Genomic DNA, 24,678 nt, shown 5'->3' on the forward strand with positions numbered 1-24,678 from the left:
GCTTATTCATGACCGTCAATGCCGATCCAGTGTCCAATTCCATCTTCACTTGGACTCCTGCTATCTGAAGTGTGACCCAGATAGTTTGGTGGTCTGCTGTGTTACCCACATTATGTATTCTTAGACAACCCAGTTCCTTACTGCTGGAGTCTGAATCCATCTTCTGTTCATCCAAACTGTTCTCTGTCACCTTGTGTACCTTTTTGCACTTTTCCTGCGGTGACTTTTTGTTGCTGGTCTTCTTTCCTGACCGGCATACTTTAGCTATGTGACCTAGCCTGCCACATTTTCTGCATTCCTGATTTTTGAACCAGCACCGGTTCTGATCGTGCGTTGTCCTTCCGCAACGATAATACTTTACTGCATCCAATGCCATTCGATTGGTGCTGAGTTCCGATGACCTTAGCTGCATTTCCGCGGTGCCTCTTGCTGCGGCCTCGTGCGATGCTGCAATGGTGACAGCTTTATCAAGCGTAAGGTCCTTTTCCTCTAGCAGTCGCTTTTGAGTTCCTTCTTTTAGTAATCCACACACGAATTTATCTCTCAGAGCGTCTGCTAGTCCTGTACCAAACTGACAGTACTTTGATAGCTTGCGCAGTTCAATTAAGAATTCAGCGTTGCTTTCCTCTTTCAGCTGCGTTCTTCTGTAAAATTTAAATCGTTCCGCTATCAGCAGCAGCGTGGGGTTTAAATGTTCTTGCAGGATAGTAACAATATTCGCAAAAGTCTGATCCGCCGGTTTATCTGGTGTTACAAGGTGCCTCAATAACCCGTACGTCTTCGCACCCATTGAGTTTAATAAGGTTATTGCTTTCTTATCATCTGGTACCTCATTTGCTGTACAATAAACTCCAATGCATTCTACATACGTGGCCCAATCTTCAACATCGCTATCAAAAGCAGTGATGTTACCATGTTTAGGCATCCTTGAGAGTTTCTTTAAATATTTTATTTTCCCAAAATGGCGGCTTCCCGCGCTTGTCTTCTTCCCCCGCCTACTAAAATGGCGGCTTCCCGCGCTTGGCGGCTTTTCCCGCGCTTGTCTTCTTCCCCCCCGCCGACTACAATGGCGGCTTCCCGCGCTGGTCTTCTTCCCCCGCTGGCTACAATGGCGATTACCGCGCTGTTGCCGTTCTCGCCTCCCAGCGGTTCTTAATTTCCCCGACGCTGCTTTTGTTCCCCCGCGGTTCTCGTGGGCATTAACGCTTCCCTTGTTGCTGCGCCTCTCAGCCCCGATTGCAGCCCGGCCCTTTACACCGGCTGCGGTCGAGTTCTCCGCCCTTTTTCCTCCGGTTTCCCTCCCCTTCTCCACTGACAACGCGGCCGACTTTCTGCCCGTGTCGCTAGATCGGCTTACCCACCACCGTGGTAGAAGGATGATCACTGCCTGTCGCTGATGGAGGACTTCGTGGTCAGTAATTTCAACCCGGGTTCTCGATGCCTCCCGTGCGATGCGGTGCTCAGCAGGCTGATGAGGGCAGATGCCTCTTCTTGACGCCCGTTCTGAGGACGAAGCTGCCTTGGATGCAAAACTGCCGCAGGGTAAGATCGGACTCGTCGCCACTGTTGAGTCTGAGTGTCCCAGATATGCTTATTCTAAATCACTGGACACAGACAACAAGAATAACTTAAACAGGTCTTTACTAATCGAAGGTCAGGGCTGAACTGTTTAGCAAATTACTACACAGAGTTTATATACCGGTGTGGTCACCACCGGTACTACAATATACAGTAGCCAAGAGAAAGTAGTCCATCTCTTAAGGTAGTCTCTTAAGGTGGTACAGGTTACATACACCACATTACCTTCTAAAACTAAGTCCTTACGTCTGCTTTTTTCATTTGTAAAAAGTGGAGGCCTTCACGCACGGACAAACCTGTCAAAAAAACCGAAGTTCAACGCATACGCGCTGCCCGAAATGTCGCACGGGAACCGCCTCTTAACCCCTTGGTTCAGAGGAGAGGAAATGCCGGTTTTCCGCGCATGCGCTGTGCATGCTGAAATCCGGCACTTCCAACGGGCCCACGTGTGAGTACCCCGTCCGTACTCACGCGTTGGGACCCGAATTACTGGGCCAGTAAGTACAAATAGTTAAAGAACCGTCACTGTTCCCTATTGCTTGCCTGCAGGTGGTGTTTTCAGAGCAGTTTTACTCTGCCTCTGTCTTGTGCTGTACCTGAGGGGAGTGTTTAACAGGGGATGCTAGGTATAAAATGTTGCAATATTTTCCATTTGATGTCCAACACTTCAAGCACAAAACACGGACCCATCACAATCCCTCAGATAGTTAGAGTACAGTCACTGTTCCCTATTGCTTGTCTGCATGTGGTGTTTTCAGAACCATCAGAGAGCAGATCTGCATGTTCTTTTACTTACATCAGGCTTCTCACAAAGTTCAATGTATCTTTTAATAAAAGCAATCACAGAAGTTTGCAGCTACACTGGAAAGGTCAGGTGCAATCTCTTCTCCGATAGATTTGTTTTATTGGCAGCTCCTGCGCTGACACTGAATGAGAAACAGAGGAGAGCATAGTCATCAATACAATTCTAACCAGGCCACAATGATATCATACTCAGAGATAAAGAATATTTTGTTTTGAAAGAAAGGGCCAATTTCATTATAAGGCACTGACTTCTGTTGTCATCACTAAAGTCATGGCTCATTCGTGACCAGCACTGGAGCAGATCTATCACATTGAATTGAATAAGGACTCAGAACTTCTACAGTTGAAAGGTCACATGAACTATTTACTCACACACAACGGCCAATATTAAAGAAGGCCCTTCTTCAGTGCCAAGGGATCTATTACAGTTACCAACCAGCAATGTATCTATGGAATAAGCACGTCTTCAGTTATTATGCGTCAGCTTGGCTATGTATTCCTGAACCAATAGAGATCATCTATGTATCTCTAACACACCACCAGGAATTAGAGGCCCTGCACCAAGCAAGATGGGTTCAACAGCATACTTTCTATCAAACTAGCCCTACAGAATATACAGTCAAAACCATTATAACTGATTTTTACAGAACGGGACAGATTATAACTTGTAATTTTAAAAAGATGCTGCTTTTCAGGAGTAAACAATGCAAGTGGTTTTCTTTCTTTTTTGTAAAGTGAGGGCGGAGAATAATGATGTACAGTGTTGTATGTGTGAGGAACGCAGTTATGGTACTGGTGAGGTTACGGAGGTCTCAGTATAAGGTTGAAGAAAGCACTTGCATTTACAGGTAGACTATCCTTTATCCGCACTTCCGAAAACCGAAAACCTCTAAAAACCGAAAGTTTTTTTGTGGAGCGTAAGTTGTGCGCACGACATGACCCGAGTGGCGCCAAACATGACAGGAGTGGTCTGGGAGCTCTGCCTTTCCCTGTGAGCAGGGCAGAGGGTCACAGAGTTCCCTCCTGGGTAGGAGATTGCAGGCCGAGCCGGGAAGTCTGAAGGAGGTACCGGGAGAGTGAACCCAACAATACAGTGGCCCGTCCGATAGCTGCAGCGGCCCGTCCGATAGTCTTTTCTTCCCCCCCCCGACCTGATTTGCGGGCCAGCTTAGTGTAGGAGTCAGCCAATATCCGGCTTTCCCACAACTGGCGGCTGCAGTCGAGCCCCAGACCTCCGCTAAGTCAAGGAATTCAGATACGGAGCAGGGGGAGCCGGAAACCTCGATCTAACGGCAGAAATCAGCAGCCATTTTGTTAGGTTTTTTTTCTTCCCCTAGCATTTTTTTTCTTCCCCTAGCATTTTTTTAAACAGTCAGGCTGTGGAAAGAGTCTCTGTAGCTTAGCAACAGCTTCAGAGACGCTTCCAAGGCAGGGCCCGAGTGTTTACAAGCTGTTGCTAAGCAACAGTGTTTGTTGTCAGATACGGAGATGAAAACCTTCTGAAATCCGAAAAATTCCGAAAACCGAAACACAGCTGGTCCCAAGGTTTTCGGATAAAGGATAGTCTACCTGTATTTAGTGCTCAGGGTGTCTCAAATCACTGTGCAACTAATGGTTTACATTTGAAGAGCAGTAACTGTTGCACACCAAAAGTCAGACAAACAGCAAATAAATTCATGACCAGTTGTATTTTTTTGGGGTGCGATATAGGTTGAAGGAGGAATGTTGACTAGAACACTGGAAGAACTCCCTACTCCTCTTCGAATACTGCCATGGGACCTTTAACATCAACCCAAGCTGGTAGATGGGGCCTTGAATCGAACATCTTCTCCAAAAGATGACACTTCCAACAATGCAGAACTTCCTCAGTAATACAGTAAAGTTTCAACATAGATTATGAGCTCAGGTCCATTGTGGGTGCTTGAACCCACAACCTTCTAACCCACAAGCAAGAGTTACTGAAGTGTCAGCTATTTTATATCTGACGTTGCAGTGATCAGTTATTGTATACGTGAGGTTGGAGAGGGATCAATTATTTGAGATATTTGAGTATATGAGATTATGAATGATCAGTCACATTATTTGTGAGATTACTGATGGATCAATTATTCCGTGTGAGAGATTACTGAAGGATAGATAAACAATAAATTTGTTCTCTTATTTTTGTCACATGTGTTGATGCAGATTAGCAATGGCAGGGCCCAGGGAGAGCGCGGACTGTGATGTTTCACCCACACAAGTCAGCTGTGGGTTATGGAAGTGTATTCACTGTGGGTAAAACACACCTAAATCAGTATCACAGTCTGGACCTTCAGTGTTGTGGAGTTCTAACTGCCATTGACAGATTTCTCGTGTGTGAGAGAGATGCATCATGAGAGTCTCAGTTTTTGCCTTGATCCACTGGAGTTATAACACCCAGAATGCACAGGACAACCCATGTTACATGACAACCAGGTGGAAAATTCGCAAATGACAAATATATGTTATTGAGAGGCAGAGACAAAAACAAAAATGCAATTTTCCAATGTTTTGTTTTTTGGGATAATGCCTTTTTCCAATCACTGACGAGGGCTGCTGTTCGTGCTGGGACTGGAGAGGTCATTATGAGACTATTTGATGTTGACATGGGACATTGCAGCTAGAGTCATTCAGGCCTGGAGCTAACTAAATGGCCATCTGTTTGATGGTAGGAAAAACCACCCAGGTGCAGCACTACGCTAACAACACCAGCGAGAACTAAAAATTCACTGTAGGAAGTAAGGGGGCAATTTTATAATCTTTTATAATCATTTCTCTCATGTGTGCGTACACACACAGTCTCTTTTTAAAAAGACGTTCATTATACATTTTACCTGATTAAAAGATTTTGAAAATTGTCCTCCTGCTTTTCCTCAAATAATTTTTAAAAAACAACCAGTAGATTATGTTACTGAGTGAGAGAAAAGTAATCTATGATTTGGCTAGGTAAATGCAACTGATGTATCCTGGGTAATTGCGCACACTGCACATGCTCAGACTGGAGGAGCTGCCTTCAACTAATGGAGCCACCATTATGGGCAAAAATATCAAGTCCAGACATCAGGTTTTTTGGGAGGGGCTGATGTCTTCAACTTTCATGAAGGCATTAAAAGACACAAAGGGCAATTCACTGGATAAATGTAATAATGATTCTGTGAAATATGTAATTTTTAAATTTTGATCAAAACCTTTTTGGACATAAAACATTTCATTTATTAAAAAAATGGCAGATGAATCGTTTGTTAAACAGCATTTGAATGATTGAAATAACAACAGAAAATGCTGGAAAAACTCAGCAGGCCAGGCAACATCCGTGGAGAGAAATTAGAGTCAACGTTTCGGGTCAAAACCCATTATCAAGACTAAAGAGGCACAGGGAATGAAATAGATTAAGAGGCCAGGCTGGGAGAGAACAAAAGAGAAGAGACATTAAGAGGTTGTTATTTCGGATTTCCAGCATCTGCAGTATTTTGCTATCATACATTTGAATGATTGAGTTGGCTCATCAACAAACCGTGACAGCAAAGTGGTTAAGGCCCAGATTGTGCAGTAAACATATGGTGAGGCTAACAGCGCTCACCGTTACTAAAGTGTAAATCAGGCAGCAACCTCCGGCGGCCATACATGCGCAGTTAAACGCAGAAATCAGGAAGTTGCTGTCTGATTTGCCCTGCTCCTCCAGAAGCTTCACTATACTGGTATCTCGGCGAGAGACTTGCCATTGAAAAGCATGGAATGCGTGAAGTTGCTGTACTTACCCACTAGATACCCACTAAACGCACCAGAAAAAGTTAGGACTTGTGTAAGTAAATTTTTAATGGCGTCATAAACCTTAATTACTGCCAAACAACCTCTCTGGCACTGAAGATTAACTTTTACAAGTGTGGAGTGTCATTCTTTCAGATTTTAATTATTATTAGTGATTTTTTAAATTAAAAATTAAACATTTTTTAAAACATTTCTTTCCATCTCTTATCTCTCTCTCTCTCTCTTAATCCATCTTTCTTTCCCTCTCTTTATTTTGCCTTCTGTACAGGATTTGGCATTGAATTAAATATTCTAACTTACACTTCCTGGCTCAGACTCTAAGTCGCTTGGTAACAATTCTTCAGTCTAATTGGGTAAGAAGACACACAGTTGCTTGCCATGTTCACAGAGGTCCCAGATCCCCTGTAGAGGGGACTACGCTAAAGTGTCTTTCTAATCACAGCAAGTTCCAGTTCAAAGCCCCACAGAAAGTCTGTGGCCAATTATAAGTTTAATGAATGGCTGGCACCGTTTGTTCACCACTGACTGCAAAATCTAGCACAACATGTTCCCATTGTGAATGTTGACATTAAAAAAAATTACAGGAAATAGTGCTTATGAATAGGAAGTGGGTTCCCTACACAAAACGTTTTAATATTATAAAGATAATGTAATTAACTGGGAATAAGAGGTTTGATGAAGAAAGAAGAAAGGCCACGATTTTGCCGACTGAGGTGGGTCCGGGGCGGCCGGGGTCGGTGTCGCGGTCCCAGCCGGCTGCCAACTGCAGCCCACACTCTCCAAGTGATTTTACGTTAATAGGGCTTGTTAAGCCCGCCCTGCGAGGCTCACGGACAATTAAAAGGAAACGGGTCTGATGACATCATTTGATGATGCATCATCAGCCGGTTTCCTTAAAGGGGCCATGTCCAAATTGATTTTGACGTAGAAACATAGAAGATAGGAGCAGGAGTAGGCCATTTGGCCCCTCGAGCCTGCTCCGCCATTCAATGCGATCATGGCTGATCATCCAAATTCAGTACCCTGTCTCTGCTTTCTCCCCATATCCCTTGATCCCTTGTCAGTTGTGCTGTCAGTGTTCTACAGCATTGAGGTGCTGCAAACACTAACAAGCACTGCGCAGAGGTGTACGGCTGCACCCAGGCTCTCCCATGACTCCCTCCATATGATTGTGGAGGGAGTCACAGCACGCAGGGAGGTTCTCTTCCCTTCCCATGGGCGGAAGACACCTCCCCCAGGAGATCAACGCAACCTGGTTGCACATTGCACAGCAGGGCGCAAACAGGGATGTCGTCAGGAGGACCAGGCTGCAGTGGCGCAAACCTTTCAATGATCCCAGTAGATCACGAAACGTTACTGCCAAGCCACACAACCTCATCCTGCTGTGCCACTCATCACATCAACATCGCTCTGCCTTCCCTACCCTACTCCTGCACATCCTTACTCACACCAACTTACCTTGCACCTCCACCCATCCCTCTCTATCTACATTATCACTTCCCCATTTCACTAGCCACTCCGCACACTCACCCTCATCCTACTGCAAGCATACCAACTAACAACACACAAGGATAGGCACTTGAGTGGTTTAGCCAATGTTCATGTGAAATTTCTGGTAAAGTGCTGTCAAACATTGAAACCTTTATTTTCAGCACTTTGCATTCTTGGACAGATTTGTGTGCACCTTTGGAAATGTCTTAGTGAGTTGTATTGAATGGTGAGACATAAGGGTACCCCTTCCCCCCCCCCCTCCCCCAATGGTGACGAGTGTGAAAGGAATGGCTTGGGCATTGTAGGGATGCTTTATGATGTTGGTGTGGGATGGTGCCAACCTAGCGCATCAAGTGGTATCCAGGGTGTACAGCATCAAGTGAAGTAAATCTGGCCATGGTGAGGCCTCCCCTGGCCTCCTGGGCAGCAATGTGGTCAGGTGCTGATGCCCTGTGTCCTGTGCAGCATCAGTTGATTGCAGAGAAGGCTGGTGTTGTTGTTGTTGCTGCTGGTGTGCCTGGTGATGCTGGTATTGGGGCTGATCTTGGTGGGATTCTGAGGACCAAGGTGAGATATCTTCAAGGGCAACGATGCTGATGGCAGGTGAGGTTGAGATGACAGAAGCGATCTGTCAATGGTGAGAGAGGTTGTTCCAATGAGGTGGCTCCAAACACTTGCAAGCTGTAGAAAGCTCAATATGTCTTCCAAATGTAGTAACCAACAGTTTCTAAGCTTTGAAAGTGAACAGCTGTAACATGGGATCTCTTATACAACTTTGGCAGCTGTCAGGTCATGAGATAATTCAATGCTGAATCCACTCACGACATACTGAGCTGATGTGTTCTCCGAGCAGCGGGTAACCCATGGGAGAGCATGTAAAATTGAAATGTAGGCTTAAAATAACAGTTAATTGGAGGTTAACAACCCATTTAATGATGTGAATTGCCTCCCATACCGCTTGGTGTCGGGTCTGTTCAGCGCCGACAGACCCGACACCTGGGAGACTCGTGTGGAGGTGGGTTGACAAAGGGTTCCCTACCTGCTGTCAATCTTTGCTATTTTGACAGCTGACCCGCCTCTGAACCCATCCTCTGAGCACCGGCAAAATTCAACCCAAAGTTACTTCTTAAGCATCTTAGGCAAATTTTGCAAAGTTGAAGATAAATATTATTACAAATGTTATGTCTATGAGACTTAGTAGCCTTAAGTCTTCTCCTTCTTAGACAATACCTCGGAACCGAGGATGACTTGCTTCCATATTAAAAATGAGTTCTCAGGTGACTGATGAGTCCAATGCAGGACCTACAGCCTCTGTCACAGGTGGGGCAGACGATGGTTGAAGGGGTGGGTGGGTGGGGTGCTTGGGTTGACGTGCGCTCCTTCCGCTGTTTGCGCTTGGCTTCCGCTTGCTCCCGGCGAAGAGACTTGAGGTGTTCGGCGCCTTCCCGGATGCTTCTCCTCCACTTTGTGCGGTCTTGGGCCAGGGATTCCCAGGTGTCGATGGGGATGTTACACTTTTTCAAGGAGGCTTTGAGGGTGTCCTTGAAGCATTTCCTCTGCCCACCTGGGGCTCTCTTGCCGTGCCGGAGCTCCAAGTAGAGCGCTTGTTTTGGGAGTCTTGTGTCGGGCATGCGGACAATGTGACCCGTCCATCGGAGCTGATCGAGCCTGGTCAAAGCTTCGATGCTGGGGATGTTGGCCTGAGCAAGAACACTGACGTTGGTGCGCCTATCCTGCCAATGGATTTGCAGGATCTTGCGGAGGCAGCGTTGGTGGTACCTCTCCAGTGCTTTGAGGTGCCTGCTGTACATGGTCCATGTCTCTGAGGCATACAGCAGGGCGGGTATCACTGCTGCTCTGTAGACCATGAGCTTAGTGCCGGGTTTGAGGTCCTGGTCTTCAAACACTCTCTTCCTCAGGCGACTGAAGGCTGCACTGGCACACTGAAGGCGGTGTTGGACTTAAGTAGCCTTAAGTATCAGTAAGGTGTGTAACATCTTTACCTCATGTCAATCATCTGACATTGATTCAGCAATGCTTTGTCTTACAATGATGCATGAATCATCATTATTGGATTTAAGCTGCAATGGGACCATGGCAAACATCAGAAAGCGTGCTCAGGGTCCGAGACTACCTGTGAGTAATGCCTAAGGAGACCCAATAGTTTAAATAAATATTATAATCGCCGCAGTCAGAGACCCTACAACTGCTCAAATGTCAAAACATTTGTAAGTGATAATTACGTAATTTGGAAAAAAAAGTAGCAATGCTCTTGGTAATGATGTGACGGACAAACTGTTCAACAAAACTAATTTGTATTTCAAATACTTCACCAAATAAATCTCTTTAGAATCAATTGTTTATAAATGTCCTCTGAGATAAGTCTATTTAGAAAGATGTGATCTGTTTCTACTGATAAACTAGATTTAAATTGATCTGTATCTGGTTTATCTTAGCTAATGTCCTAAGAAGGTTGCCCCTCTGCGGGAAACAGGACCTGTTTTATGGCCAGCGCCGCGAGAAAGGAAAGAATACTTGGTTTCTCATTCACCGGAGTTGTAAATGCTCAGTACGGACGTTCCTAAGGTTTTTGTTAAACTGACACAAACACAACGCGCTCTAGTTACTGGTTATGAAAGTCAGGTATCATTCAGGTTTTAACTTTGAATTCAGGATCAGAGACGTGTTTAAATATCAATGAAGATGTTATCCCAGTCCTAAACTGGCACTGAAGTCTCTTCAGGGGCAATAGTTCAGGTTGCTTATCCAGTCAGTAGCTGTGCTAAACACTCCATTAAGGTGCCAGAATTGATCCTGGACTGAGCTCAGTTAGTGGATCGTGGCAGAGCATCAATAGGGACAATTCATTTACTAGTACCCCGGGTTAAGAAGGAAAGAAAAAGTCAGCCAGGGCTCCCAGTTCTAATTGCTATCCACTGACCATGCTGGAAAGTAGACAGGTGTGGATACGACACGAGAACAGATCGGGCTCCACAGTCTAATATCCTGCCAATGTTTGCTGTCTAGGCACACAAATCAGGAATAGCCACCTGGGCGAATTACAGGAGCGGGGCTGGGGCTCATGGATCCATAACTCAAACCAAGTGAATGCCTTCAACAGAGGTTGGATCTGAAACCTGCACAGCGCACTTTTCTTGCAGTTGGAGATGCTAACCAAGGAATAGCAAACAGACGCTGAGGTATCCAAGTATGAGATGGAGGCCAATTTCTTGTAGACTGTAAAGAACAGTGTGAAGCTGGATGCCTGTATCAGATTATCACTTAATGTTTGAAATCCCTTCAATAACTGGTCAGACTGGTGCATTGAAAGGTCTCTGCCACGGAAGATCTGTAGTTGTTGCTGTTGTAGGCCTTGAGGGGGCATGAGGCCAAGTTATCAATCAGGCTTTCCTTTCACAACAAACCCATCAGTTGAGATTGCTTGTGTGCCACACTTGATATGAGCAAAAACTTTATACCAAGCACAAGAAAAGGTACCAAATGGGAATAACTGGATGTGCATGACTTGAGATTCAGAATTAGAAACAATAGCCTGGTAACTGGATTTATGAATAATATTGCGTGGACATCTGCAATCAACAATGGCTTGAATTGGTAAACCTTGCTGATGACTGCATTGATACGGTGTTATTCTGATAAGGTCAATGGACATTTGGCATCATCTGCAGAACTGCATACAGCAGGGTCTGTTCAGTAACTGTAGTGTATGTAACCTGTACCACCTTAAGAGGATACCTTAAGGTGATGGACTACTTTTTGATGGCTCCTGTACATTGTAGTACCGGTGGTGCCCACACCGGTATATAAACCCTGTGGAGCAAAGTGTATTCCAGTTCAGCCCTGACCCTCAATTACTAAAGACCTGTTTAATTATTTCTGTAGTCTGTGTCCAGTTATTCAGCATAACTACATTTGTAAACACAGACTCAACAGTAACTTGCAGCACATTATGTTGCATTAACTGGCTGCATCTCTGAAGATACGTACCTGCGTCACCACGTTTCATTGGATGTTTTTGTCGAAGTGACAAAAGTGATAATCTAATTGGCAAAAGAACCAAAGGTGACATGAGGGAAAACTATTTTAAGCAATGAGTGGTTAGGATTCGAAATGCACTGCCTGATAGGGTGGTGGAAACAGATTCAACAGCAGCCTTCAAAAAGGGAATTGGATAAATACTGGAATTTGAAAAAAATTGCAGGGATATGGGGAAAGAGCAGGGGGAGCAGAAGGGAACAGATCCTGCTGTATGCAGTTCTGGATTGCCCTTCGAAAGAGCCAGCGCAAACTTAATGGGCCGAATGGCCTCCTTCTGTACTGTACTACTCTTTGATTCAAAGTCTACATTTGGATGACTGACAGTATTAGAAGTAATTTTCTTGACCACATGCACCAAATTCTTCGCCTTTCATTGGACAATCACCAGCATGGGATTAATTTCCACCACAGCAATAATACATACGATTGGAGTGAACTTGGCTGGACTATGGTTTTACCTTGGCGTGATCTGACTTGCGCTTAATGTTTATCCAGTTTATAGAGGCTTATTTCTCAGTTTCCACATCTGCTGCATGATGTTTGACTAAATCAAATGCTCTGGCCAATTCTAAAAGCTCATCTAAGGTGCACCATTCACCAGCGCTCGATAGCAAAACATTTAGATAAACATCCTTTTATAATCTGTGTTTCCATTTCACAATCTACATCAGTGAAAATACATTCTGCTGCTTATTAATGTCAGCTTGTGCGAAAGGGATCTACAGATTGATCCTTGCATTGTGCAGCTCATCAAAATACGATGATTCATATGTTGTTTGTAATTGTGCTTGGAAGTGAAATAATTAGCTAGAGCTTCCTGAGCCATCACGGTGTGTCTCATTTCCAGTATCAGATGGCATGTCGAAGATATCTCACCCACCACCCCCCATAATGCAAAAGCAAAACTCTCTTTTGCGTAATCAAAACCCACCATGGCACACTCGAACTGTTTCCCCCCCTTCCTCCAACTGGCAAGGTCTGAAGTCAGGCCATTGAAATCGGTCAAGTAGAGCTATAAGAGGCAATCCCGAGGCTGTATTACCAGTAGAAGTGTATTATTGGTCACATCGCTCCAGATACATGTATTGCCCTGAATCTATAGTTATTGACCCATTCCAGACATACGTGGGCCTACAGCTAAGGAAAACATGTGTAGCATTAGGAGTTAATTAATCATATCCAGACCTCCTGAACTCATTGTTAGTTCCTACTAAATTATCCACGAACCTCTCATTAATACCCGTGAGCCATCATCATCACCAAAAACATTGTGTGTCTCTTTGGAAATACGGATCATTTATTTTCAGTGAAGTCCTTAGTTGTTACAAGTGATAGAATCAGCACATTGTCTCTGTTCCAACAGAAAATGTCCAGTACTCTCTCTAGTCATGATGGCTACAGGGAGTGTTCCCATCAACTCAGGGAACAGTAAACATATAATTAATTGTATAAGAAGTACACCCATAGAGTCAGCGGTGGTAAACCTGTAATTAATGGGTGCATGAAGTGTACCATAGAGGGGTCGGGGTGGGGGGGTGCGCGCAGTGGCGATTGGAGGGGGGAGCAGTGGCCAGTGTCCTTTTAATGTGGGACATACTCAGCAGGTCAGGCAGCATCTGTGGAGCGAGAAACAGAGTTAACGTTTCAGGTTGATGACCTTTCGTCAGAACTGAAAAAAGTTAGCGATGTAACAGGTTTTAAGCAAATGCAGAGGCAGGGAAAGGGGGGAGGGGAGGAAAGAACAAGAAGGAAGGTCTGTGATAGGGTGGAAGGGGCAGGAGAGATTAAAAGACAAAAGGGATGATGCTGGGAGGCAAAAGGAGATGGTAATGGGACAAGTAAAGGAACGAAAGATGGGTCTAGAAGAGGTCAGATTTCCAGCATCCGCAATATTTTGTTTTTGCATTTCTTTTAATGTGGGGTCAGCACGCCTGCTCCTCCCGGCTCCACATTCAGCCAAGTATATTTTACAAACTTAATCTCGTTGGTTGCGGCCTATCAGACGGCCCCTTTAAGCATTGCCTGTTAGGCCGCACATGGGCCTGGTGTTCCTGAGTGCAGCCACAAGTAAACAAGAAAGTAATGGATACAAGATGTACCTGTGGTATCAGGGAGCAGAGGTACGAACATAACATGGCCAGTCACACATCCTTCTCCATGCTGGGAGCTCTGATGCTCATGATTAGTGTCGTACATTGTGCTAACCACCTGAGCTTCTGTAAAGAGCTTCAATGAGTGAATCGGAGGCACTATAAAAAGATTTTACAGAGCACTGGCCACTGACATAATGTGGTCCATCATTTGTGTTCATGATTTAGAGGTGCTATTGGGAAGACGCTGTTGTGAGCTGTCAGCATGCTCTCTTCTCCAGGGATGGATGCTGTCTGCAGCAGCTTTAATTGTGTGCAATATTTTTTCCATAGAAGGGCACTGTTATTTCCCAGCAGAAGTAATATGCAAACAAACAGTATGATTATTACAAACTGGCAGATTAGTGTCTTCACACCAGCTGTCACACAGATCTATTCCACACGTCACCTTTTGTTTTGGTACAAACAGAAAACCCTCAAACTTGTTCCAATCTTCTACAGGCAGAATAAGCACCGAATCTCAGAGGACAACAGGCCCATTTCAACACAGCATCCAGCACATATTATTCAAATACATTTAAATTTATTTTAGCAGGATCGCTGCTGGGATTGTACACACGGTATCCACTGGGGCTGCCGATATAATGCATGATTAGAATTTTGCATTTTTTGAGTGTACCATAAGTAGAGGCAGGATCCAGCTGTTCTGTACTTTGTCTCACCTTCTTCTCTAATATTCAGCACTATCAAGCATCAGATCATTTGCCAAAAGTGGGGCTATGTCTTCAACGGTGCCGGCACACAATGGAGAGCTGCTCCCTGGCCAGAAGGCTACAGGATGGAGTCGTGGAGCTGCCCAGCATTTGCGACCATGATATTCAAAGAAATACCTTTTTCCTGAAGGCGCAGACTCTCACTGGGGTACAGTTCCACAGACGCCGACTCTCACTGGGGTACATTTCCACAGACGCCGACTCTCACTGGGGTACAGTTCCACAGATGCCGACTCTCACTGGGGTACAGTGCCACAGACGCTGACTCTCACTGGGGTACAGTTCCACAGACACTGACTCTCACTGGGGTACAGTTCCACAGACACTGACTCTCATTGGGGTACAGTTCCACAGACGCCGACTCTCACAGAATCACAGAATCACAGAAACCCCACAGTGCAGATAGAGGCCATTTCGGCCCATCGAGCCTGCACCAACACATATCCCACCCAATCCCCGTAACCCCTACACCAACACATATCCCACCCTATCCCCGTAACCCCACGTATATAATCCCCCTAACACTAAGGGTCAATTTATCATAGCCAATCAACCTAACCCGCACATCTTTGGACTGTGGGAGGAAACCCACGCAAACACGGGGAGAATGTGCAAACTCCACACAGACAGTTCCACAGACGCCGACTCTCACTGAGGTACAGTTCCACAGACGCCAACTCTCACTGAGGTACAGTTCCACAGACGCTGACTCTCACTGGGGTACAGTTCCACAGACACTGACTCTCACTGGGGTACAGTTCCACAGACACTGACTCTCACTGGGGTACAGTTCCACAGACGCCGACTCTCACTGGGATACAATTCCACAGACACTGACTCTCACTGGGGTACAGTTCCACAGACGCTGACTCTCACTGGGGTACAGTTCCACAGACGCCGACTCTCACTGGGATACAGTTCCACAGACACTGACTCTCACTGGGGTACAGTTCCACCGACGCCGACTCTCACTGGGGTACAGTTCCACAGACACTGACTCTCACTGGGATACAGTTCCACAGATGCCGACTCTCACTGGGGTACAGTTCCACAGACACTGACTCTCACTGGGGTACAGTTCCACAGACACTGGCTCTCACTGGGGTACAGTTCCACAGACACTGACTCTCACTGGGGTACAGCTCCACCGACGCCGACTCTCACTGGGGTACAGTTCCACAGACGCCGACTCTCACTGGGGTACAGTTCCACAGACGCTGACTCTGACTGGGGTACAGTTCCACAGGCGCCGACTCTCACTGGGGTACAGCTCCACCGACACCGACTCTCACTGGGGTACAGTTCCACAGATGCTGACCCTCACTGGCGTTCGTTGCCAAGAACAATCTGGCACCTCACCTAAATGTTCACAGGCAGCAAGTGTGGGCAGAGTATTCAATTGTGGAGGCATCAGATCCATGCCCTCTATGTCCTCGCCTCAAGTTCACACACACTTGCCTCTGAGTCAGAAGGTTGTGGGTTCAAGTCCCATTTCAGAGACTTGAGTACAAAAATCCCGACCGACACTTCAGTGCAGTACGGAGGGAGTGCTGCACTGTTGGAGGTGCCATCCTTCGGCTGGGACATTAAACCAAGGCCCGGTCTCCCCTCTCAAGTGGAAATAAAAGATCCTATGGCACTATTCGAAGAAGAGCAGGGGAGTTCTCCCCCGGTGACCTGGCCAATATTTATCCCTCAACCAACATCATTAAAAAACAGATTGTCTGGTCATTATCTCATCGCTATTTGCAGGAGCTTACTGTGCGCAAATTGGCTTCCGCTTTTCCTACATTACAGCAGTGACTACTCTTAAAGTACTTCATTGGCTGTAAAGACTACTGTGACATCCTGAGGTCATGAAAGGTGCTATATAAATGCAATTTTTTTTCCTTTCAGGAGTCATTGAACAGAAATTGGAACAAAGAACATGGGATGATTTTTTTCTCTGCTGTTTAGGCCAAGGACACCGAGTCTAAGCCCAATACCCCATCTGGGTTCAGCTAACTCAGCACAGATCCAGGATACAACCTGGGACTTTCTAGCCTGTATGGCTCAGTATTGTACTGGGCAATGCCACTGAGCCATCAGGGAGTCTTGTAGTTAGTTTCCCTGTCTGTATTACTGCTAATGGTGAGATGTTTCCTAGTGTGCCCAAGACTGCCACAGTAGCAACTTCTTCTTCATCTTAGGCAATCCCTCGGAGCTGAGGATGACTTGCTTCCACATTAAAAATGAGTTTGCAGGTGACTGATGAGTCCAATACGGGACCTACAGTCTCTGTCACAGGTGGGGCAGACGGTGGTTGAAGGGGCGGGTGGGTGGGGTGCTTGGGTTGACGTGCGCTCCTTGCGCTGCCTGCGCTTGGCTTCCGCTTGCTCCCGGCGAAGAGACTCGAGGTGTTCGGCGCCTTCCCGGATGCTTCTTCTCCACTTTGTGCGGTCTTGGGCCAGGGATTCCCAGGTGTCGGTGGGGATGTTGCACTTTTTCAAGGAGGCTTTGAGGGTGTCCTTGAAGCATTTCCTCTGCCCACCTGGGGCTCTCTTGCCGTGTCGGAGCTCTGAGTAGAGCGCTTGTTTTGGGAGTCTCGTATCGGGCATGCGGACAATGTGACCCGTCCATCGGAGCTGATCGAGCGTGGTCAAAGCTTCGATGCTGGGGATGTTGGCCTGAGCGAGAACACGGATGATGGTGCGCCTATCCTGCCAATGGATTTGCAGGATCTTGTGGAGGCAGCGTTGGTGATACCTCTCCAGTGCTTTGAGGTGCCACTTAAGTGTTTGTACAGGTAGACTATCCTTTATCCGAAAACCTCGGGACCAGCTGTGTTTCGGTTTTCGGAAAATTTCGGATTTCGGAAGGTATTTTATAAGACTGGGAAATTTGTCGGGGGTGGGTCGGCGGGGGTCTGCGGGGGGGTCGGCGGGGGTCGGGTCGGCGGGGGTCGGCGGGGGGTCGTGCACACGACTTACGCTGACCCTCTGCTCAGCGTAAGTCGGCGGGGGTCGGGGTCGGCGGGGGTCCGCGGGGGGGGTCGGCGGGGATCGGGGTCGGCGGGGGCCCGTGGGGGGGTCGGGGTCGGCGGGGGTCCGCGGGGGGGTCCGCGGGGGGTCGTGCGCACGACTTACACTGACCCTCTGCTCAGCGTAAGTCGTGCGCCACTCTGGTCATGTCGTGCGCACGACTTACGCTGAACGAAAAAACCTTCGGTTTTTAGAGGGTTTCGGTTTTCGGAAGTTCGGATAAAGGGTAGTCTACCTGTACTACATTTCAGTGATTATATTATATTGATTCAGTGTAAAATTAGGTGTCTGCCATGGCTCAGTTGGTAGCCCTCTCGCCTCCGAGTCAGAAGGTTGTGGGTTCATGGTCCCACTCCAGAGACTTGAGCACAAAAATCTAAGCCGGCAATCCGGTTTTATTCTACTTCAGGCACACCAATGTTTTTTGTAAAGAGTGCACTAGGTAACACTGGTTTGTGTCACATAAACCCATTCAGGTCACAGCGGGCGTTACTCATGCTGCTCATGAATAGTGAGATGCAGAGCTATTTCCTGCAGTCTTAAGCCTGTGATGTGTATCCGCCTGTGCGCACACACCTTCCAGCACAGTGCCAACATATATATATCTTATAAATCAACCATTGACACGGTATATCAGCCTCTATTGAACCCCTGTAGTTTGGTGATCCAGAGATTCATATATAGAAATATAGATATATACATATTCCTGTGGCCCCATACACACTGTGTGCTGTGTCTCCCGTACGCTGCACACACACACTGTTAGAGCCAGCTTGTGATCCTAACGCTTCACACAGGCTCCCAACCCTGAGATTTATCTAATATGGACGGGCTTGTTGGTCTGAAGGCCTATTCCCGTTATTAAAAGAAATCTCCCCCTGTTAATTGTCTAGTTTTTAAGGAGCGCAATAATGGAGAGGTGATAAAGTGTTGGGCCATTTATTCGGCCCTCCCCAAATGTCCCTAGCATGTTTAATAGTTATGTAACATACCAGTGACATCTGCTGGAAGAAGTGCACCACATCTTCTTGGCATCAACAATGAGCCCAATCATTTCTCTTGCCTCCAATTGAAATATTGTCCCACTGAATCTATCCCCGAACTTCAACCCCCCCCAACAACCAACATCAATCATATTGCCTCAGAAAAATATAATTTACTTAATTGACAGCGAAGCCACTTAGCAGGAGCGACGGTTATAGCAGAGAAAGGATGAATTATTGACTTCGCTGTACTTGCCGCGCCTTGTTAAAAATGAAAACTCCCGGGGGGGTTAGGGGCTGAGGGGTGCGTGGAATGCAAAAGAATTGCTCGTCAGCGTAAATAAGGGCTCATCCTGTGACTGGTTAGATGTCAGATACAGAGAACGAATCAAGGGCCAGATTTCTTTGAAGGAGCTGTTCGAAGCCACGGTGGCAAGTAGCCCCCCGTGGGAAAGGAACTGGGGACCGCAATATGTATAAAACATGCAGCAGAAACAACGAGCGTAGGTCCACTGAAAAATGCATGCCCGAGTGACAGTTCAATACATATCTCCCGAGTGCTGCGAGCGATGTGCCCCCATGCTGTACGTCCCTGTTCACACTGCCCTCCAGCCACGTTATGTTATAGTTTATGTTTCGCTAAGTTCCAGATGGAGGGAGACAGACCAGGACGCACTCCTATTAAACCACGTCTATTCCCTCAAAGCTGCAAAGGATTGAGTATTTAACAACTTAACGTTGCGTTCAGCCGGAAACAACCTGCTTCATTCTGCCTGGAGCAGAGTAGAGGATTTCGGAGGTGTAAAAAAAAAATTCAGATGCAAGATATCAGTGTAACAAACCAAAGCAGCCGGTTTCACAAATTGTGGCAAGTCTGAAATGAATGTATGGTTAAATCCTCCTTTAATAATCCATTTCCCGCCACAGCCAATAAAAATAATCCGCAAACTTCCAAAACCCTGATATTTCTCACCCGCACTCCTTCCCTGGTTAAGACAAAGAAAGACCTGCATTTATATAGCGCCTTTCACAACCACCGAATGTTCCAAAGCACTCTGCAGCCAATGAAGTACTTTTTGAAGTGTAGTCACTGTTGTAATGTGGCAGCTAATTTGCACACAGCAAGCTCCCACAAACTGCAACGTGATAATGACCAGATAATCTTTTAGTGATTGAGGGATAAACATTGGCCAGGACACCAGGGATAACTTCCCTGCTCTTCTTTGAAATAGTGCCGTGGGATCTTTTACACCCACCTGAGAGAGCAGACAGGGCCTCATCCGAAAGACGGCACCTCCGACAGTGCAGCACTCCCTCAGCACTGCACTGGAGTGTCAGCCTAGATTTTTGTGCTCAAGTCTCGGGAGTGGGACTATGAACCCACAACCTTCTGACCCAGAGGAGAGGGTGCTACCAACTGACCCACAGCTGACACAGCTAAAGCAAAGCGAATATAAGGAAATGCAGAGGCACCGAGTAAAGGATGCAAACTACGAAAATTTAAAGCCACTGTCACATTTTTCATAAGATGTATATTATTTAATATATTTTAAACGATGGTTCCGCAGTTCCTGGCTCTGGGGGTGGGGAGAATGTATCAGCAGTGCAGTGGGGGGCAGAGGCTAGAATCTGAGGTAGGATCCGGTGCTTTTCATTAGTACCTCAACTTCTGCGTCCGAGAAGTCTTCTGTTCTCTGTTATCCACCAGGCCTGGCTGCCATTTCTTTACCCTATCCTTGTCGCCCTGTCCCCCTTTAAGATGCTTCAGCCCTTCAAATCCTACAGCGGATCTCCACAATAACAACAGAAAATGCTGGAAAAACTCAGCAGGCCAGGCAACATCCGTGGAGAGAAAATAGAGTCAACGTTTCGGGGCAAACCCTTTGTCAATACTGGAAAGGCACAGGAAATGAAATAGATTAAAAGGCCAGGCTGGGAGAGAACAAAAGAGAAGCGAAGAGACATTAAGAGGTATTCAAAACGAGACGAGATGGTGATAGGACTAGTGGAGACAAAAGACGGCTCTAGATTAGGTGTGAAATGCGCTGGCAGAATGGGAGACAGCTGCCATGTGGGAGAGAAAAAAAGGGGGTGGGGGAAAGGGCCAAAACAAAAAATAAGTAAAAATGTAATGGGGGCCGAGGTTATGATCTGAAATTGTCGAACTCGATATTGAGCCCGGAAGGCTGTAAAGTGCCTAATTGGAAGATGAGGTGCTGTTCCTTGAGCTTACGCTGAGCTTCCGTGGAACAGTGCAAGAGCCTGAGTACAGTGAGGTCTGAGTGGGAATGGAGCGGTGAATTAAAATAACAGGCGACCGGAAGCTCGGGGTCATCCTTACGGACTGAGCAGAGGTGTCCCGCAAAGCGGTCATCCAATCTGCGTTTGGTCTCCCCAATGTAGAGGAGACCGCATCGTGAGCAGCGAATACAGTATACTAGATTGCAAGAAGCACACCAGATCGCCACATCTGCACGAGCTTTCTGCCCCTCCCCCACACCCCCCTCGGTGCAACAATGCAGTTACTGGTGGGACCCACATGGCTTTCTTGTCCAACAATATTCAAATTATCAGAACCTGGGATTGCTGACCAGCCTGGTCGGTGTGAGGTTGATTTAGCGGCTGTAAGTCCTTCCCGTGCTGCATTCCCAGCCACGGAACGGGACCCCAGGGGTCGGTACGTCTCGCATGCGCAGACACCAAACATTGTTGCAGACGCAAAACGCACTCTTGAAATGTTGGCTGCTTCGGAGCTGAAGCCTGAAATTGATAAGCCCGAATTCTCCGGCAAAAATAAATTAAACTCCGTGACCTCAGACTTATAGCATTAATGTGAGAAGTCGCACAACACCAGGTTATAGTCCAACAGCTTTATTTGAAATCACAAGCTTTCAGAGCGCTGCTCCTTCGTCAGGTGAAGTGAAGAGAAGCATATAGGCACAGCATATATAGTCAGAGAACGCTGCCAGATGATTACAGGTAGTCTTTCTAACTGCCCTTTATCACACCTCGGCAGAGAGATAATCACAGCAATCAAAGGTGTGGATGGTGTCCAAACTGGTCAGTCAGGAAAACATTACATCAAAGAACAATGAGGTGGGGTCACAAGGGGTCAAATGTTGCAGATGCTGGGGTCTGTAAGAAAAACAAAAAATGCTGGAAATCACTGCAGGTCCGGCCGCATCTGTGTAGAGAGAACAAGCCAATGACAACTCGAGTCTGGATGACTCTACGTCAGGTGGGGTTACATGTAGCGTGACATGAACCCAAGATCCCGGTTGAGGCTGTCCTCATGAGTGCGGAACTTGGCTATCAGTTTCTGCTCGACGATTTTGCGTTGTCGTGTGTCTCGAGTCGTCGTTGGCTTGTTCTCTCTGCACAGATGCGGCCGGACCTGCAGTGATTTCCAGCATTTTTTGTTTTTCATACAGACCCCAGCATCTGCAACATTTGACCCCTTGTGACCCCACCTCATTGTTCTTTGATGTAATGTTTTCCTGACTGACCTGTTTGGACACCATCCACACCTTTGATTTCTGTGATTATCTCTCTGCCGAGGTGTGATAAAGGGCAGTTAGAAAGATTACCTGTAATCATCTGGCAGTGTTCTCTGACTATATATGCTGTGCCTATATGCTTCTTTTCACTTCACCTGATGAAGGAGCAGCGCTCCGAAAGCTTGTGATTTCAAATAAAGCTGTTGGACTATAACCTGGTGTTGTGCGACTTCTCACATTTGTCCACCCCAGTCCAACACCGGCATCTCCACATTATAGCATTAAGACATTGCAGATTAACAGGGACGGGACAGCTAAAGCACAGTTCCACCTAACCAGCGGAATAATGCATTGTGCATTACATGGTAGAGCTAAACCCGGCAATATGAAACAGCATTTCACTCATTACTATGAGCAACACCAGGAAAGAGCCACGTAACCTGTTTGAAATGGACATAACTGGAACAAGCAAATGTCCCACCGCAAACATCACACTTTGTTACAGATTCAAGAAACGTTTCATGGCCAAACAGGCAAGATGTGATTGCACTGGAGAGGGTGCAGAGGCGATTTACGAGGATGTTGCCAGGACTGGAGAATTTTAGCTATAGGGAAAGATTGGATAGGCTGGGGTCGTTTTCTTTGGAACAGAGGAGGCTGAGGGGAGATTTAATTGAGGTGTATAAAATTATGAGGGGCCGAGATAGAGTGAATAGAAAGGACCTATTTCCCTTAGTAGAGAGGTCAATAACCAGGAGGCGTAGGTTTCAAGTAATTGGTAGAAGGATTAGAGGGGAGTTGAGGAGAAGTTTTTTCACCCAGAGGGTGGTGAGGGTCTGGAACTCACTGCCTGAAAGGGTGGTAGAGGCAGAAACCCTCATCACATTTAAAAAGTACTTGGAAATGCACTTGAAGCGCCGTAACCTACAGGGCTACGGACCAAGAGCTGGAAAGTGGGATTAGGCTGGAGAGCTCTTTTTCGGCCGGCACAGACACGATGGGCCAAATGGCCTCCTTCTGTGCCATAAATTTCTATGACTCTATGAAAGAGTTTACTGAGAAATACAGCAAAGGTTTAAAACCTGAGGGAAGTAAATGGCCTTTCTCCTCTGGGCCCTGGCTTTGAATCCAGCTCAGAACGAGGGGTACCAGGCTCGTGTCTCTGTGACTGTGAAGCTGCTGCAAGAGAGGAACTTGGGGCAGTTTCAAGCAAGTGTGTGATGGGTGTCGAGATGAGCCCAGAGCGCAAAAGTGTTCCTAAATCAACACTAAGCTGGCAGTTTCACTTAGGGAGACAGGAGAGAGTTTTATTCCATATCTAATGGGCTGGCTTGATCCAGAACCTGAATGCAATCGATGTTCTATTCTGAGCACGAACCTTCCTCACTTTGATAAAAAAAAAAGCTAAACTTCACTCACTGGGGGTAATTTTCAAATTCACCACCTGGGCGGAAATCAATGGGATGAAAAGCGGACGAGTTCTATAACGAGCGGATAACTCACTTCACCAAGTTAGCGCCCAGCCGCGAGGTCGAAAATTACCTCCCTGTATCTCTGGGTCGGCAGCACTGCCTGCATTCCTGTGTCTTTTTCATTTCATGAGCCATTGAATAAAGAAAATAAGGCAGACCAATCAGGCTCGGGGTCTCCTGCTTGGCAGTCTCTTCTGGAACTTCCATTAAAACTCGTGACGCCACATCACTGCATTTGTCAGCCTCTTCGCATAAATAAGTTTCTTTTTTAAATTGCAATCCTGACTGGACGGCTTAATTTATTACTGGTGGAGACACAAGCTATTTATTGAACATTACAGAGTTGCCACTAAGACTGAGCATTCAAAACACAAATGGGCTGAATTTCCACGGTGCGCCATTATTAGTTTGTTGGTTATCAAAGGGTTAATAATCTTGGTCGTGTTACACTCATAGATACCATGCTCCCGATCTTTGGTCACCCGGTGCGGAAGGGAGCAGGCAGATCTGGGGACCTCCTCAGTGGACTGCTCCTGGGCCTGGCCAAAGTGGCCTTCATAGATACATAGAAACATAGAAGATAGGAGCAGGAGTGGGCCATTCGGCCCCTCGAGCCTGCTCCGCCATTCAATGTGATCATGGCTGATCGTCCAAATTCAGTACCCGGTCCCTGCTTTCTCCCCATACCCCTTGATCCCTTTAGCCTTGAGAAATATATCCAACTCCTTCAAACTGGTCCAGGCAGCGGGCGGTCGAGGGGATCGTTCGGCCCGACTGCCCTGCCTCTCTTCCGCGGCCATGTTTGCGCCCGGGTGGCCCTGGAGATGGAGCACATGGTGTCCGCCGGCACGCTGGAGGCCTTCCGCGACTGGAAGGCGCCGCGGGAACTGGAGTGTATCATCACCCCAGCCAACACAATTTTAATTAAATTTGTTTAAGTTTTATTTAAAGTTTTAATTAGTTACAGTTATTTGTTTATGTACCCATCAAACGAGTACACAAGCTCATTAAGCAGCTAAAATTAGCCCTCAGCAGAGTTTCAATTCCTCCGAGATTTTAAAATGACTCCGAACTCTCATTAAGCGCTTAAAGGCTTCTTGCGGCGAGATTCCTTTTCAATTCAAC

The sequence above is a fragment of the Somniosus microcephalus genome, chromosome 27, assembly GCF_052327205.1.
Source record: "Somniosus microcephalus isolate GS21.2 chromosome 27, FLI_Smic_1.0, whole genome shotgun sequence".
In the NCBI taxonomy this organism is placed as follows: domain Eukaryota; kingdom Metazoa; phylum Chordata; class Chondrichthyes; order Squaliformes; family Somniosidae; genus Somniosus; species Somniosus microcephalus.